This window comes from Salmo salar, chromosome 19 (assembly GCF_965601325.2).
Source record: "Salmo salar chromosome 19, fSalSal1, whole genome shotgun sequence".
In the NCBI taxonomy this organism is placed as follows: domain Eukaryota; kingdom Metazoa; phylum Chordata; class Actinopteri; order Salmoniformes; family Salmonidae; genus Salmo; species Salmo salar.
This window is the reverse complement of record NC_138309.1, coordinates 70543779-70560248: the sequence shown is the minus strand read 5'-3', so window position 1 is coordinate 70560248 and position 16470 is coordinate 70543779. Positions and strand designations below refer to the sequence as shown.

The 16470-nt window shown below is 41.1% G+C and overlaps 1 protein-coding gene across 2 annotated transcripts in view; it reads left to right on the top strand.

Moving 5' to 3' along the window:
- cpn1 (carboxypeptidase N, polypeptide 1) overlaps positions 1 to 16470 on the top strand; it is a 185866-nt gene that overhangs the window by 22046 nt on the left and 147350 nt on the right. The gene's annotated exons all lie outside the window — the stretch shown is intronic.

Below are 16470 nucleotides of genomic sequence, written 5' to 3'. Positions count from 1 at the left end.
GTAACACAGTGTGCACATTATTACAAATGAGTGCAGTAAACGAAGTGATTGCAGAAACTTCTGAAATTAAGAAAGTGAAGAATTAGATGAGAATTAAGAAAATTAAGAAATACAAGGAATAAGGAAACTGAACAATGAACTGTGAAAATGGCAACCATTGGTCGATTACCAGAATTTGAGGCTACAAAAGAGGATTTTGATTCTTATTTAGAGCATTTTGAGCATTGGCTGGCAAATGAAATCAAAGATGAAAAGAAAGCAGACGTATTTCTCCGTGTTTTGGGTCCAACTGAGTATGGATTGCTGAAAGGTCCAATAAAAGCAATGGAGTTGACCTATTCAGAATTGACTGAAACTCTTTCAAGGCATTTCAAGCCTAAGCCAATTCTCATTGCAGAATGTTTCAGATTTTTCCAACGTCACCAGAGTCAAGGGGAAACCGTGGCTGACTACATCCTTGCTTTGAAAAGGCTGTCAAGTACATGTGAGTTTGCACGATTTCTTGATGATGCTCTCCGAGACAAGTTTGCATGTGGTCTCACAGGTGAAGCATATCACAGAAGGCTTCTGTCAGAGAAGGACCTGACCTTCAAGAAAGCCTGTGATATCGCACTTGGACTCGAGTTTGCCCACAGGGATACTATTGAGCTATCGGGACATGCAGAACGTCAGAAAGGTGTTCACAAGGTCAGTGATGCAGGTTCTGGAAAAGGCTCACAAAAGTCACACTTTTCTCAGTCCCCTCCTCAAGCTTACACAAGAACAAAGCAGCCCACATCACAAAGGTCTATGCCAAGTTGCTACAGATGTGGGGGAGATCATCAAAATGAAAAGTGCCACAATTGAGGAAAGATTGAACATTTACAGAGAGTGTGTAAAGCTCCAAAATGCACAGCAAGAGCGCACAAGGTGTCAGACGCAGCACAAGAAGAGGACGGTACAATTGAAACAGTATTGGAACTGTTCACAGCGTACACAGTTCAACAACAAAAAGATGGCATCTATCTCAGCATGGAGTTAGCTGGAAAACCAGCAAAAATGCAGCTGGACACCGGAGCGTCAGTATCTCTTATTCCAGAGAGACTCTACAAAGAAAAACTGAAAGAGTGCCCTCTTCAGCCAGCGTCCATCCGCCTTTCTTCATACACTGGTGACACTATTCCTGTGTTAGGGCAGATCCAAGTACCAGTCCGGTATGAGGGGAAGGAGTGGACGCTACCGCTTGTCATTGTTAAAGGAGAACAATAAGCCTTGCTAGGCAGAAACTGGCTACAAAAGATCAAGTTGAACTGGGGAGAAATCTTCAGTCTGAGAAATGACAAACCAGTGAGTCAGGCTACACTCACTAACATGCTGGAGAAGCACAAAGAACTTTTCAAAGATTTCAACGGCGAAATACAAGATTTCACAGCAAAAGTCAGAGTGCAAGAAGGAACCAAGCCTATCTTTCACAAACCACGTCCAGTTCCCAATGCTCCTAAGGAAGCAGTAGAGAAGGAACTGGACCACCTACAGAAGAATAACATCATCACAAAAGTAGAGTGGAGTGACTGTAGTCCCAAAGAAAGACAAGACCGTCAGAATGTGCGGAGACTACAAGGTCACAGTAAATCGCTGCATACTACCAGAGGAGTATCCACTACCAAATGCTGAAGATCTGTTTGCCACTCTAGCTGGTGGGAAGGTTTTCAGTAAGCTGGACCTGTCATTCATTTATCAGCAACTGAAGCTGGTTCCGGAGTCAGAACAGTATCTGACCAACAATACACACAAGGGGCTATTCAGATTCAATCGCTTGGCCTATGGAATCTCTACAGCTCCAGCAATATTCCAAAACACAATGGATCAGATCTTGGACGGTATAGACAATGTTCTGTGCTTCATGGACGACATCCTCGTGTCAGCACCAACCATTGGAGAGCACCTTGCTCCTGAACTGTTACGGAAAGTTTGTGGCAAACTTGTCCACATTGTTGCATCTGCTTCATCAACTGCTGCAGGCCGATACAAAGTGGAATTGGTCCCCACAATGCGAAGAAGCATTCAAGACTTGCAAACAGCGTCTGCTAAAGAGCAAGTGGCTTGCCCACTATGACACAGAGATGAAGCTGAGACTCGCTGTCATAGTCCGTGTATGTAGGTGGCAGGGAAGTCAGGCGCAGGAGAAAACAGAGTGGTTAAAAAATGGAGTATTTATTTCCAAAACGAACTCCAAAATCCACGTAGAAAAATAATCCGGGTAAACAATAACCGCACACCGATACATAAACAACACGTACATAACATAACAAACAATCACCGACACAGAAATGAGGGGAAGCAGAGGGTTAAATACACAACATATAATTACTGGGATATGAAACAGGTGTGTAAAGAGACCAGACAAAACCAATGGAAAATGAAAAACTGATCAATGGTGGCTAGAAGACCGGTGATGTCGATCGCCGAACACCACCCGAACAAGGAGGGGCATCAACTTCGGTAGAAGTCGTGACACTCACGTGTGATGCATCTCCATACGGAGTAGGAGCCGTCATCTCACATGTTCTACCGTCAGGTGAAGAACTCCCTATTGCATTTGCATCACAGACTCTGTCACCAAGTGAGAAAAAATATGCTCAAATTGAGAAGGAAGCCCTGAGCATAATATTCGGAGCGAAGAAGTTTCACAAATACCTCTACGGAAGGAAGTTCCAACTGCTGACAGATCATAAGCCTCTGTTGGCCGTCCTTGGACCAAAATCTGGCATACTAACCCTTGCTGCACTTCAAATGCAATGTTGGACTCTGATATTGCTAGCCTACGACTACGAGATCGACTACAGACGATCCAGTGATCACGCAAATGCAGATGCACAATCAGTGAAGATGATAGAGCAGTCTTCCAGATCTCTCTCATTGATGAACTGCCCATTTCTGCTTCAGACATAGCAGAGGAAACGAGGAAAGACCCAGTGCTTTCCAAAGTCTTTGACTTAACATTAAGCGGTTGGCCAACCTTCGTAAATGACGATAACCTTCGTCCATTCATCGATAAGAAAGACCAGTTGTCCACTGATCAAGGATGTGTTCTGTGGGGATCAAGGGTGGTGGTACCTCACAAAGGAGACTGCTATCTGACCTGCATGAGGGACATCCAGGGATCACTCAAATGAAAGCACTCGTCCGCAGTTATCTGTGGTGGCCTGGACTGGATCAGGACATTCAACAGCATGTAGGCCATTGCTCACCTTGTGAAGCTGTTTGCAACTAGCCTGCTTGTGAAGCTGCACCTCTTCATCCATGGTCCTGGGCTGCTACACCATGGGAACGCATCCATGTGGATTACGCCGAGATTGACAAGCAACATTTCCTTGTTGTCATTGATGTCCATTCAAAGTAGATTGAAGTGTTCCCTACTCAACTGACCACAGCTGAGAAGACCATCAATCTTCTCAGACACCTGTTCGCATCCTTTGGACTAGTCAGGGAGCTCGTATCAGACAATGGCCCTCCTTTCACGTCAAACGATTTTGAAATGTTTCTCAAGAACAACGGAGTAAGGCACATCCTTACCATCCGGCATCAAACGGGGCAGCGGAGAGAGTCGCGCAAATCTTTAAAAAGGCCTGGACTAGACTCGAGGTTCAGTCTGTGCCCACCCACCAAAGGCTTCCCCGGTTCCTGTTTACTTACCGTAACACACCACACACAGTAACAGAATGTACACCAGCTGAACTGTTTCTGAAATGCCAACCACGTATCTGCCTGACATTGTTGAAATCAGACTTGTCAAGCACTGTGGCAAAGCATCAGCTACGCAGAAGAAATCTCATGACAGACACTCAAAGACTGTCAGAGAATTCAAAGAGGGAGAGAGGGTGATGCTACGTGATTTCAGACACCCCAAGCGCCTGTAGAACTCAGGTGTGATCTTGCAACACAGATGACCTTTGATTTACCAAGTCCAATTTGGTGATCGCCATTTTAACGTTCATGTGGATCATCTGCTACGGTCCAATGCCCCAGCAGAGACATGCCGATAGAACAAGAATAATAATGACCCCAGGACTATTCTCCTGACTGTGGACGTACGGGAGAGACAGAGCCTGACCTTCCACCCGAACCTGGCCCACCACTGGAAGCCCAGGAGGAGCAGAGATATCCTATTCGACAGCGAAGGGCACCTCAAAAGCTTGACCTGTGAGTTGAGCTGTTTCAAGAGGTAACAGACAGTAAAACAAACAAACACTTTAATATGTCCTAGATAAAAGGAAAGAAAAAGGACATCACCTGGGTTAGGTATTAGGACCCAAATTCCATCTTCGGGGCAGACCAGTAGTTGAAAAATGGTTAAGAATCTATTGTTCAGATATTGCATTAGTAGTTCCCTAGCGTATTTACCTTGTTCTCTGGGAGTTAAACACTATGGGGGAGGAGTGTAGTATCTGTGATCTACATCTGTTTAGATGAGTTACTATGCTGTTACTAAGCAGTAATGTATTACGGCAATGTTATGTTACTACACCTAATAGGAAATGCAGATGTGCACTATTGGGCCGGGGGCTGTAGAGCACGAGGGGTATTTGACTAAATGAAACTAACTGTACTCCCGTCTCCTGTCTGGTCATTTCTCCACAACACAAATATTACAATCATGATCTTCAGTTTAGAATGCAATTTCATTAATCAGCTGTGTTTGCTAGGGATGGAGAAAAAGTGTGACACCAATCAGGCCCCCGATGACTGGAGTTGCCCACCTCTGCCTTACATGTTTGTGTGTATCTAGAGTGCATTCGGAATGTATTCAGACACCTTTACTTTTTCCAAATTTTGTTACGTAAAAGCCTTATTCTAAAATGGATCAAATGTTTTTTCCCTCATCAATCTACACACAACACCTCATAATGACAAAGCAAAAACATTTATAATTTTCTTTGCAAATGTATTAAAAAGAAATAGAAATATCACATTTACTTAAGTATTCAGACCCTTTACTCAGTACTTTGTTGAGGAACCTTTGGCAGCTATTACAGCCTTGAGTCTTCTTTGGTATGACACTGCAACCTTGGCACACCTGTATATGGGGAGTTTCTCCCATTCTTCTCTGCAGGTCCTCTCAAGCTCTGTCAGGTTGGATGGGGAGCGTCGCTGCTCAGCTATTTTCAGGTCTCTCCAGGTTCATCGGGTTCAAGTCCGGGCTCTGGCTGGGCCACTCAAGGACATTCAGAGACTTCTACCGAAGCCACTTCTGCGTTGTCTTGTTTGTGTGCTTAGGGTCATTGTCCTATTGGAAGGTGAACCTTTGCCCCAGTCTGTGGTCCTGAGCACTCTGGAGCAGGTTTTCATCAAGGATCTCTCTGTACTTTGCTCCGTTCATCTTTCCCTCGATCCTGACTAGTCTCCCAGTCCCTTCCCCTGAAAAACATCCCCACAGCATGATTCTGCCACCACCATGCTTCACCGTAGGGATGGTGCGAGATTTACTCCAGGCGTGACACTTGGCATTCAGGCCAAAGAGTTCAATCTTGGGTTCATCAGACCAGAAAATCTTGTTTCTCATGGCCTGAGAGTCTTTTAGGTATCTTTTGGCAAACTCCAAGCGGGCTGTCATGTGCCTTTTACTGAGGAGTGGCTTCCAACTGGCCACTCTACTATAAAGGATTGATTGGTGGAGTGCTGCAAAGGACAACCACCAGAAGGACAACCATCTCCACAGAGGAACTCTGGAGCTCTGTCAGAGTGACCATCAGCTTCTTGGTCACCACCCTGACCAAGACCCATCTCCCCCTATTGCTCAGTTTGGCCGGGTGGCCAGCTCCAGGAAGGGTCTTGGTGGTTCCAAACTTCTTCCATTTAATAATGATGGAGGCCACTGTGTTCTTTGGGACCGTCAATGCTGCAGAATTGTTTTTATACTCTTCTCCAGATCTGTGCCTCAACACAATCCTGTCTCGGGGTTCTACGGACAATTTCTTCGACCCAATGGCTTGGTTTTTGCTCTGACATGCACTGTCAACTGTGGGAACTTATATAGACAGGTAAGTGCCTTTCCAAATCATGTCAAGTCAATTGAATTCACCACAGGTGGACTCCAATGACTTTGTAGAAACATCCCAAGGATGATCAATGGAAAAAGGATACACCTGAGCTAAATTTCGAGTCTCATAGCAAAGGGACTGAATACTTATGTAAATAAGGTATTTCTGTTTTTAATTGTTATTATTTGTAAAAAAAAATCTAAGAACCTGTTTTCACTTTGTCATTATGAAGTATTGTGTGTAGATTGATGAGGAATTTTGTAAAATGTGGATCCATTTTAGAATAAGGCTGTAACATAAGAAAATGTAGAAAGACTTTCCGAATGCTCTGTAAATGTATCTTTGTCTCTCTGGGTCTATTTTTCTGCCTCCATCTCTGTCTGGTGCAAGCTCCAGCCACCTTATGATGAACTTCGCCGTCTCTTCATGTGAAGCCTTGGAAGTAAAAGTGTTTCCCCCGACAGCACCTTTGAATAACCTTTGAATAGCAAAAGAAGTTTGACACCACACAAATATCCTAGGAATCACAATCCAGACCTCAAATGGGAAGCACAACAACACAATAACCACAAAGGTTTACAATTTAAACACTGAGTCAAACAGATCAAGAGATATAAACATGTTCCTGTTGTAGCGCCACCGTGTGGTCAATCTGAATGTGCTTGCATATGTTGAGTCTTGACAGGGTTTGGAACATGTGTACAAAGTTTGGTTACAATACAAATATCTGTGTCTGATTTATATGCATTTATGTGCCAGACCATGACCGCATTAATGTTTATTGGTCAGTTGTTTGACATACTAGTCTGGAAAATATTGCGTTGAAACACATTGGTCCATAGATGCCATATATCAAGTTTAATCCAGATCGGCCCTGTGGTTCTGGAGGAGATGTAATTTAAGTGTTTTGAAAACATTCTAAATGGCAGAAAATCCATCATGGCAGACCTTGTGGGTCCTTGAGGCAAATGTGTTCCTTGTGAGAAGAGGGAACTATGCACATAATTTCAAGACTCTAGGTCAGGTATGGTCAAATGGCGATCCGAGAGCAGCAAAATTTCCATCAGAAAATAACCTTTTTCTGTGATCTATTGTCAGGCTATGTCATAATAGTATTCTAATTCCTGATTCCATGGTCAGGCCACTGTCTGTCTCTCACACCAGTCTCTCTTATCTTGTGTCCCCTGCCCAGTATTCATGGAAACAGCTCTCAGATGATAAACAGTCACAGTTGCGTGCTATTCAAGATCCTTTGGATGTCCCTACCCAATCGAAGTTGACATTTAAAATGGTTAAGGTTAGGTAAGGGATTTGGATACTTTAGAGCTCCCGAGTGGTGCAGTGGTCTAGGCACCACATCTCAGTGCAAGAGGCATCACTGCAGTCCCTGGCTCTAATTCAGGCTGCATCACATCCAGCTGTGATTGGGAGTCCCATAGGGTGGTGCACAATTGGTCTGGGTTTGGCCTTATTGGAAATAAGAATTTGTTCTTAACTGACTTGCCTAGTTAAATGTAATAGTGCTATGCCCAGGCCTAAACCCTGATTGGTTTACATTCAAAATAGATTTCTCAGATAAAAAAGAGAAAAGTTATACATTTATCAGTGATTGAAGAATCTTAACTAGACAAGGAAGCCTTGAAATGGGGCAATTCATTATTAAGATCACTACTATCCCCGCCCTTATGGAGTGGCAGTACAAGAGCTGAATTCCGTACTTTTGGAATATTTCCTGATAACAATGTTAAATAAAAAATGTAAGTAATTGAGCCAACAATGAATGGCGCAGCACAGTTAAGCAGACCGGGATCCAATTTGTCGGCCCATGTGGATTTCTTGTTGTTTATTGCTAGCAAAGCATCCAGGACTTATTTTTCTGTAAATAGCCTGAAATAAAAGCTTTGACCATCATTTCTCTGAGTTCATGCCAACCCATGTCAACTCGAGTTCAAATCCTGCCACTTTCAGATAGACAGCCCTATACAGTGAGGGATTTTCTGGTGTTGTGCCTGAACAAAAATTTGATGACTAAAAAAAAAAACCTGGGTCCACACCTTTTGGTGTTTCTTCTGGTTCATTATTATTAGGGATTCAGCAGTGAAGCTGGTAAAACATTATTGTGTTTCTTCTGATTCATTATTAGGGGTTCAAACATTGAAGCTGGTGAAACCCTATTGTATTTGTTGGCGTTCATTAGGGGTTCAAGCAGGGAAGCTCGTGAAATCCTGTTGGATTTCTTGGATTTCAATATTGTGGGGCTTGCGAAGCAAAAGCAGACCGGGATATGTGAATAACACATTTTTAAACTAAAATGTCAGATAGAACATCTTCCTTGTCTTCCAAAAAGGATTATTCAAATGAAAACAGTTCTTGGTAGAATCCTATCTCTCCGCAAAGTCTTTTGGAACCCTTTAGGAAACCTTTTGGAACGCATTTTTTAATCAAAGTTAAAGAATAGGACTAAATAAAATCAAACTTTATTTAAGTGCATTTAAAGTTTGATTTGATTTACTCCCATTCTTTAACATAGGTTTTTGGTTGAGATGGAGACGTGAATCCAACATATCAATTATTAATTTGTAGACAAACTTGAATTAAAGCCAGACTAAGTCAGTGGCACAGATGGAACAATCCAAGCAGAAGATACATCTCCTTAAAATGTTCATATTTGGTTGCGTTGACCACGAAACACAATTCCATACAGTAGGCCTAAATAGCCTGAAGTTATGGCCTTCTTACAAACTAATGTAACATTCAACCTTAAAATGAGTAACACATCCACGGCCACATCTTGATTTTACTGTAACTATACATTTATTTTTATGTAATCATATCAAGCGTGCATATTCAAGATAGTATGTATAGGGTCTGTGGAGATATTCACAATTGCTGTAATAGGTACATGGTGCAGAATATCGAACAGGATTTATGACTTGCACCATGTATCAGGGTAAGACCCAGATGCAGACCATGTCGAAGTAAGAATGCTTATTTCAGCAACAGCGGCAAAGGTACAGGATGGCAGGCAGGCTCAGGGGCAGGCAGAGTGGTTAGGTGGGCAGGCTCAGGGTCAGGACAAGCAAGGGTCAAAACCAGGAGGATGAGAAAAGAGAGACCGGGGAAAAGCAGGAGCTGATATAAAAAATGCCGGTTGACTTGACAAACAAGACGAACGGGCAACAGACAAACAGAGAACACAGGTATGAATACACAGGGGATAATGAGGAAGATGGGCAACACCTGGAGCGGGGTGGAGACAATCACAAAGACAGGTGAAACAGATCAGGGTGTGACACCATGTACCTTTAATGTACAAAAGCATTCCAGGTCATTTGATTCTGCTATTAGATGAAGCACAATGAAAATACATTAATCTATTGTATAAACAAACTAAATATCTGACATTGTATTCCCATTTGAACTTTTATGTGCTTTTAAGTGGTTGAAAACGCAGTGATACACATTTGGGTGACAACTACACCAAAAATCTCACATTGTTTTTCCATTGGAATTTGGTTGTGCTTTTAGATGGTCGAAACCAGAGTGACAACACATTGGAAATTCAACTAACTTTTGTCTGTCTTTTTTAACCAAATATTACCTAATTATCCACGTTGAAATAACATGGTGTGCCCATTGGGTTGTTTAACCCCTGTGCGGCCTCCGTCCCGTATGCGGGACGGACATCCAGCGAAAAATCATATCGCCATTAGCATAACAAAATGTAATAATTAAAAAAAAATAAAAAAATAATCAAATTATATTGTTTTATAGATACACCTCTCCTGAATCGAACCACGTTGTCCGATTTCAAAAAGGCTTTACAGCAAAAGCAAAACATTAGATTATGTTAGAGGAGTATATCGTAAAAGTAGCCACATAGCCATTTTCCGACCAACCACATGCATCACAAATAACCAAAAAACAGCTAAATGCAGCACTAACCTTTGACAATCTTCACCAGATGACACACCTAGGACATCATGTTACACAATACATGCATTCTTTTGTTCGATAAAGTTCATATTTATATATAAAAAGAGCATTTTACATCGGTGCGTAACGTTGACTAACTATTTTCCCTCAAATGCATCCGATGAAACAGAGCTACAATTTACTAAATTACTATTCGAAAACATTTTTAAAATGTAATATTGTCATTCTAAGATTTATAGATGAATATCTCTTGAAAGCACCTGTAATACCAGATTTAAAATTAACTTTACTGGGTAATCATACTTTGCGATGAAAGGGGATGCGATACTCTGAAAAATAGGCTAACGTTACATGTCAGCGCCATCTTGGAACAATCGCATATCACATCTAGTCTTGTATACTATTGTCAATAATCCCTTACCTTTGGTTGTCTTCATCAGAAAGCACTTCCAGGAATCCCAGGTCCACAACAAATGTATTTTCGTTCGAAAAAGTTCATCCATTATGTTCCATTAGCTTGTTCTTGTTAGCGCGTCTGAAAGCTGATCCAAATCCCCCGTCGGGCGCGGGACAGCCATTTCGACAAAAAGCATTTTTTTCCCATTTAGGTTCGTTCAAACATGTCAAACGTTGTATAACATAAATCTTCAGGGCCTGTTTCAACAAGAGAGCCAATAAGATTCGAGGGGGTCGATTGCATTGTGTTTCAAAACGTTTCGAAAGGGGAGGGTAACCAGGGGCGCCGGCGTCATAATGGTGATGGCCCTCTCCGTGTGACCACGTTCCACAGCGTCTCATTCATTCAATTTTAACAGTAGAAGGCTCAAACCAATTTGTGAAGACTGGGGACATCTAGTGGAAGCAATAGGAAGTGCTCAATGAACCATAGCTCACGATGTGATTAATAGGCAACGTGATGAAGTTGAGTTCGCAATTCAGAATTCCACTTCCTGTTTCCATCTGTCTCGGGGTTTTGACTGCCATATGAGTTCTGTTACACTCACAGACACCATTCAAACAGTTTTGAAACTTTAGGGTGTTTTCTATCCACAAGTATTAATTATATGCATATCCTAGCTTCTGAGTTTGAGTAGGAGGCCGTTTAAAATGGGCACGAATTTATTTCAAAAATCGCTTTAGCGCCCCCTATCCTAGGGGAACGCCAAGAGGTTTCATATCCCTTGACTTATTCCACATTTTGTTTTGTTACAGCATGAATTCAAAATGGATGATTTTCTTTTTCCACACCCATCTACACAAAATACCCCATAATGTCAAAGTGAAAACATGTTTTTAGATAAAAAAATATTTCTTCTGAAAGTATCTAATTTACATAAGTATTCACACTCCTGTGTCAACACATGGTAGAATCACCTTTCTGGGTAAGTCTTTAAGAACTTTGCACACTTGGATTGTATAATATTTACACATAATTGTTTTTAAAATTCTTCAAGCTCTGTCAAGTTGGTTGTTGATCATTGCTAGACAGCCATTTTCAAGTCTTGCCATAGATTTTCAAGACGTTTTAAGTCAAAACTGTAACTAGGCCACTCAGGAACATTTAATGTTTCCTTGGTAAACAACTCCAGTGTATAATTGGCCTTGTGTTATAGGTTATTGTCCTGCTGAAAGGGGAATTTATCTCCCAGTGTCTGTTGGAAAGCAGACTGAACCAGGTTTTCCTCTAGGATTTTTCCTGTGTGTAGTTCTATTCCGTTTATGTTTATCAACAAAAAAAATCCATAGTTGACAAGCATACCCATAACATGATGCAGCCACCACCATGCTTGAAAATATGAAGAGTGGTACTCAGTGATGTGTTGTGTTGGATTTGTCCCAAACATAACGCTTTGTATTCCTTGCCACATTTCTTTCAGTTTTACTTTAGTCCCTTATTGCAAACAGGATGCATGTTTTGGAATATTGTTATTCTGTACAGGTTTCCTAATTTTCACTCTCCCATTTAGGTTGGTATTGTCGAGTAACTACGATGTTGTTAATCCATCTTCAGTTTTCTCCGATCACAGCCAATAAACTCTCTAACTGTTTTAAAGTCACCATTGGCTTCATGGTGAAATCCCTAAGCAGTTTCCTTCCTCTCCGGCAACTGAGTGTATTGGGTGTATTGATACATTATCCAAAGTGTAATTAATAACTTAAAGCTTTTTAACCCATCAATCAATATATGCCCTTCTTTGCAAAGCATTGGAAAACCTCCCTGGTCTTTGTGGTTGAATCTGTGTTTGAAATTCACTGCTCAACTGAGGGACCTTACAGATAATTGTATGTGTGGGGTACAGTGTGGGGTACATACAGTCATGGCCAAAAGTTTTGAGAATGACACAAATATTAATTTCCACAAAGTTTGCTGCTTCAGTGTCTTTAGATATTTTTGTCAGATGTTACTATGGAATACTGAAGTATAATTACAAGCATTTCATAAGTGTCAAAGGCTTTTATTGACAATTACATGAAGTTGATGGAAAGAGTCAATATTTGCAGTGTTGACTCTTCTTTTTCAAGACCTCTGCAATCCGCCCTGGCATGCTGTCAATTCATTTCTGGGCCACATCCTTTGTTCCCCGAGCCACTTATTTATCACTTTTGCCTTATGTCAAGGTGCTCCATCATGCTGGAAAAGGCATTGTTTCGTCACCAAACTGTTCCTGGATGGTTGGGAGAAGTTGCTCTCGGAGGATGTGTTGGTACCATTCTTTATTCATGGCTGTGTTCTTAGGCAAAATTGTGAGTGAGCCAACTCCCTTGGCTGAGAAGCAACCCCACACATGAATGGCCTCAGGATGCTTTACTGTTGGCATGACACAGGACTGATGGTAGCGCTCACCTTGTCTTCTCCGGACAAACTTTTTTCCGGATGCCCCAAACAATCGGAAAGGGGATTCATCAGAGAAAATGACTTTAGCCCAGTCCTTAGCAGTCCAATCCCTGTACCTTTTGCAGAATATCAGTCTGTCCCTGATGTTTTTCCTGGATAGAAGAGAGAAGTGGCTTCTTTGCTGCCCTTCTTGACACCAGGCCATCCTCCAAAAGTCTTCGCCTCACTGTGCGTGCAGATGCACTCACACCTGCCTGCTGCCAATCCTGAGCAAGCTTTGTACTGGTGGTGCCCCGTTCCCGTAGCTGAATCAACTTTAGGAGACGGTCCTGGCGCTTGCTGGACTTTCTTGGGCGCCCTGAATCCTTCTTCACAACAATTGAACCGCTCTCCTTGAAGTTCTTCATGATCCGATAAATGGTTGATTTAGGTGCAATCTTACTGGCAGTAATATCCTTGCCTGTGAAGCCCTTTTTGTGGAAAGCAATGATGACGGCACATGTTTCCTTGCAGGTAACCATGGTTGGGAAGAACAATGATTCCAAGCACCACCCTCCTTTTGAAACTTCCAGTCTGTTATTCGAACTCAATCAGCATGACAGAGTGATCTCCAGCCTTGTTCTCGTCAACACCTGTGTTAACGAAAGAATCACTGACCGTTCCACAGGTGCATGTTCATTAATTGTTTATGGTTCATTGAACAAGCATGGGAAACAGTGTTTAAACCCTTTTCAATGAAAATATGTGAAGTTATTCGGATTTTTACTAATTAACTTTGAAAGACAGGGTCCTGAAAAAGGGACGTTTCTTTTTTTGCTGAGTTTAGTATCTTGCTTAATTGTTACAAAATTAATGTTATTGCACTGTATTTTCCACAAAGGTTTGATGCAAGTTTTAAGTTAATTTATATTCAAAGTTAAGGATTTTAATATTCCCAACACGCTATTCCTGATGTGTTATTTTCACTGAGGTCATACCGTTATTGTTAAATATGTAACTGTATTGAATTTGTAACACTTCATATGAAGTTTATTGCAATTCCTGCAAATACTTGCCTAAAAGATACGATTGTGCTATTCTTGATAGTATGTAATATGTAGAGCACTTTTAGTTATTGGCTGTACCATTATTCATTTCTGTTATCAAATAAATCACACTCTGTAAGGAGTGAATATCAAAGAGTGGGCCAACAATAAAAATGTAAACAATGAAGCACATGCATACCATGCCATTTTCACGAGAATGATTTATATCATGTAGTTCTCAAGGAACAATTAATCTATGAGAGTAACAAATGTTTTAAACATGATTTCAAGTCTTTAATTACAACAAATCGATAAACAATTGAGTATCAGGTCCTTATTTTTGTGGGTATGATATTGCAAGATAATTGTGCTAATCTCTTGTACTAAATTGATGTTTTTCAAACTCAAGAGGTATATTTATTAGTTAGTTTTGTTTCTTTGTATATCGTAAAAGAAGAATGAGAATATGTTTTGAAATGGCATATATTGCTGTTATCTGAAGGGGGTGGTGGGTTTTCCTGGTGAGATGAAATGTAAACTCATTATTTGACTCTCTAATTTGAAGCAGTTTTATTTTGTGCTGTGATTTAGTGTTTTGGAAAACTGATAGTCCATGGAATAGGTCTAAAGGAAATATGATTTTCAGTGGTTTAGATGGTGCAATGACTATACATTGCATGTTTTGTCATATAAACAGAAATGTCCGAATTTTAGCAACCAGGCAATGACGGAGTGATTTCTACATACTGTGCTTAGTATAGGAGAAAGAGTCCACTGCACTTCTATTTGCTAGTAGGCTTGTTGTGGACCACAACTGAATCAGCATTTATTGTGAGCATGTTTGCCTGTTTGTTTATTTTCTATACACTGCATTTAAGTAAAATAGGTTAATAATAAACAATTACTATCCAAAATGGATGCAGTTTGACAAATGTAGTGATATACCTGTTTTTAACACCACCCGCCACTGTGACAAAAGCTTGACAGCTGGGAGTTCCTGTGGTAACACTTTTGACCAGGGCTGAGCTTGCATTTTTTTTGTTGCTGAAAGGCCTCTTTTAGTAGAATTGAGGGATGTGTGAGTGTTCCATGACATGGTGAAAGAACTGAAAAACAGGAACTGTGGACAGAGAAGAAATTATGGGGCTAAATTATGGGGCATTGACTTGTTTAACCAACAATGCAGTTTTAAAAAATAGAGTTAAGAAAATATTTACTCAATAAACAAAAATAAAAAAAATGTTTCAATAAAAGTAACACAATAAAATAACAATAATAAGGCTATATACAGGGGGTATCGGTACAGAGTCAATGTGCGGGGGTACAGGTTAGTCGAGGTAATTTGTGCATGTAGGTAGGGGTAGAGTAACTATGCATAGATAATAAACAGGGAATAGAAGCAGTGTAAAAACAAAGGGGGGAGGGGGGTCAATGCAAATAGTCCGGGTGGCCATTTGATTAATTGTTCAGCAGTGTTATGGCTTGGGGTTAGAAGCCGTTAAGGAGCCTTTTGGACCTAGACTTGGCCCTCCGGTACTGCTTGCCATGCGGTAGCAGAGAAAACAGTCTATGACTTGGGTGATTGGAGTCTCTGACAATTTTTGGGGCATTCCTCTGACACTGCCTAGTATATAGGTCCTGGATGGCAGGAAGCTTGGCCCCAGTGATGTACTGGGCTGTACGCACTACCCACTGTAGTGCATGTTATGTGTGTGTTGGAGTGTCAGTGAGCATGAGTGCGTAGAGTCCTGTGATTGTGCATCGAGACAGTGCAAAAATAATAATAATGTTCAGGAGCCTGTTGGTGTCAGACTTGATAGACTGGTACCGCTTGCCGTGAGGAATCGGAGAGAACAGTCTATGGCTTGGGTGGGAGTCTAGTAATTTTCCGGGCTTTCCTTTCACACTGCCTGCTATAAAGGTTCTGGAGTGATGTACTGGGCTGTCCGCACCACCCTCTGTAGCGGCATGCGATCAAGGGCGGTGCTGTTGCCATACCAAGCAGTTAAGATGCTTTCAATGGTGCAGCTGTAGAAATACCTGATATTGTACTGTAAATTCCAAGGCAGCAGCTACTCTTCCTGGGGTCCAAAAATTAAACAAAATAAAAAATACATAACAGATATAAAAATACATACATAAGCACTACATTCACATTACAATTTAGCCATTCAGCAGTATTATATTAAAATTCACAATATTTCAACTCACTTGCCTGTCTTGCAATGTTAGAAGACAATCAAAGTTGCAATTGTGCTTGCTGCAAGTGCTCTCCAGTCTCCAACATTGTCCAACGTAACAATGGTGGGTAAAAAGCTACTTTTTTAGCAGCATATCTGTCGGAAAAGTTAGGGCTCAATTCCCATAAGGAGACCTGGAGATTTGTCCACCATATTAGCATGAATGAAGTAATAAAGTAATCCAATACCTTTTTGGAGTAAACATCTGTCCTGGTAAGTTGCTAACCTAATAAGTTTGTATTTTACCTACATAAAATAGGTGACACTAGCTAAATAATCCAATCATGTCACTTGTTCTTTGTCTTTTGTTGGCTGATGTTGTACTGTTTGTGTTTCTATTGAATCAATATTACTTTCAAGAAATACTGTGTTGTCAGTTCAACAACTCACTTGATCAAATGGTGCTGTGTCAC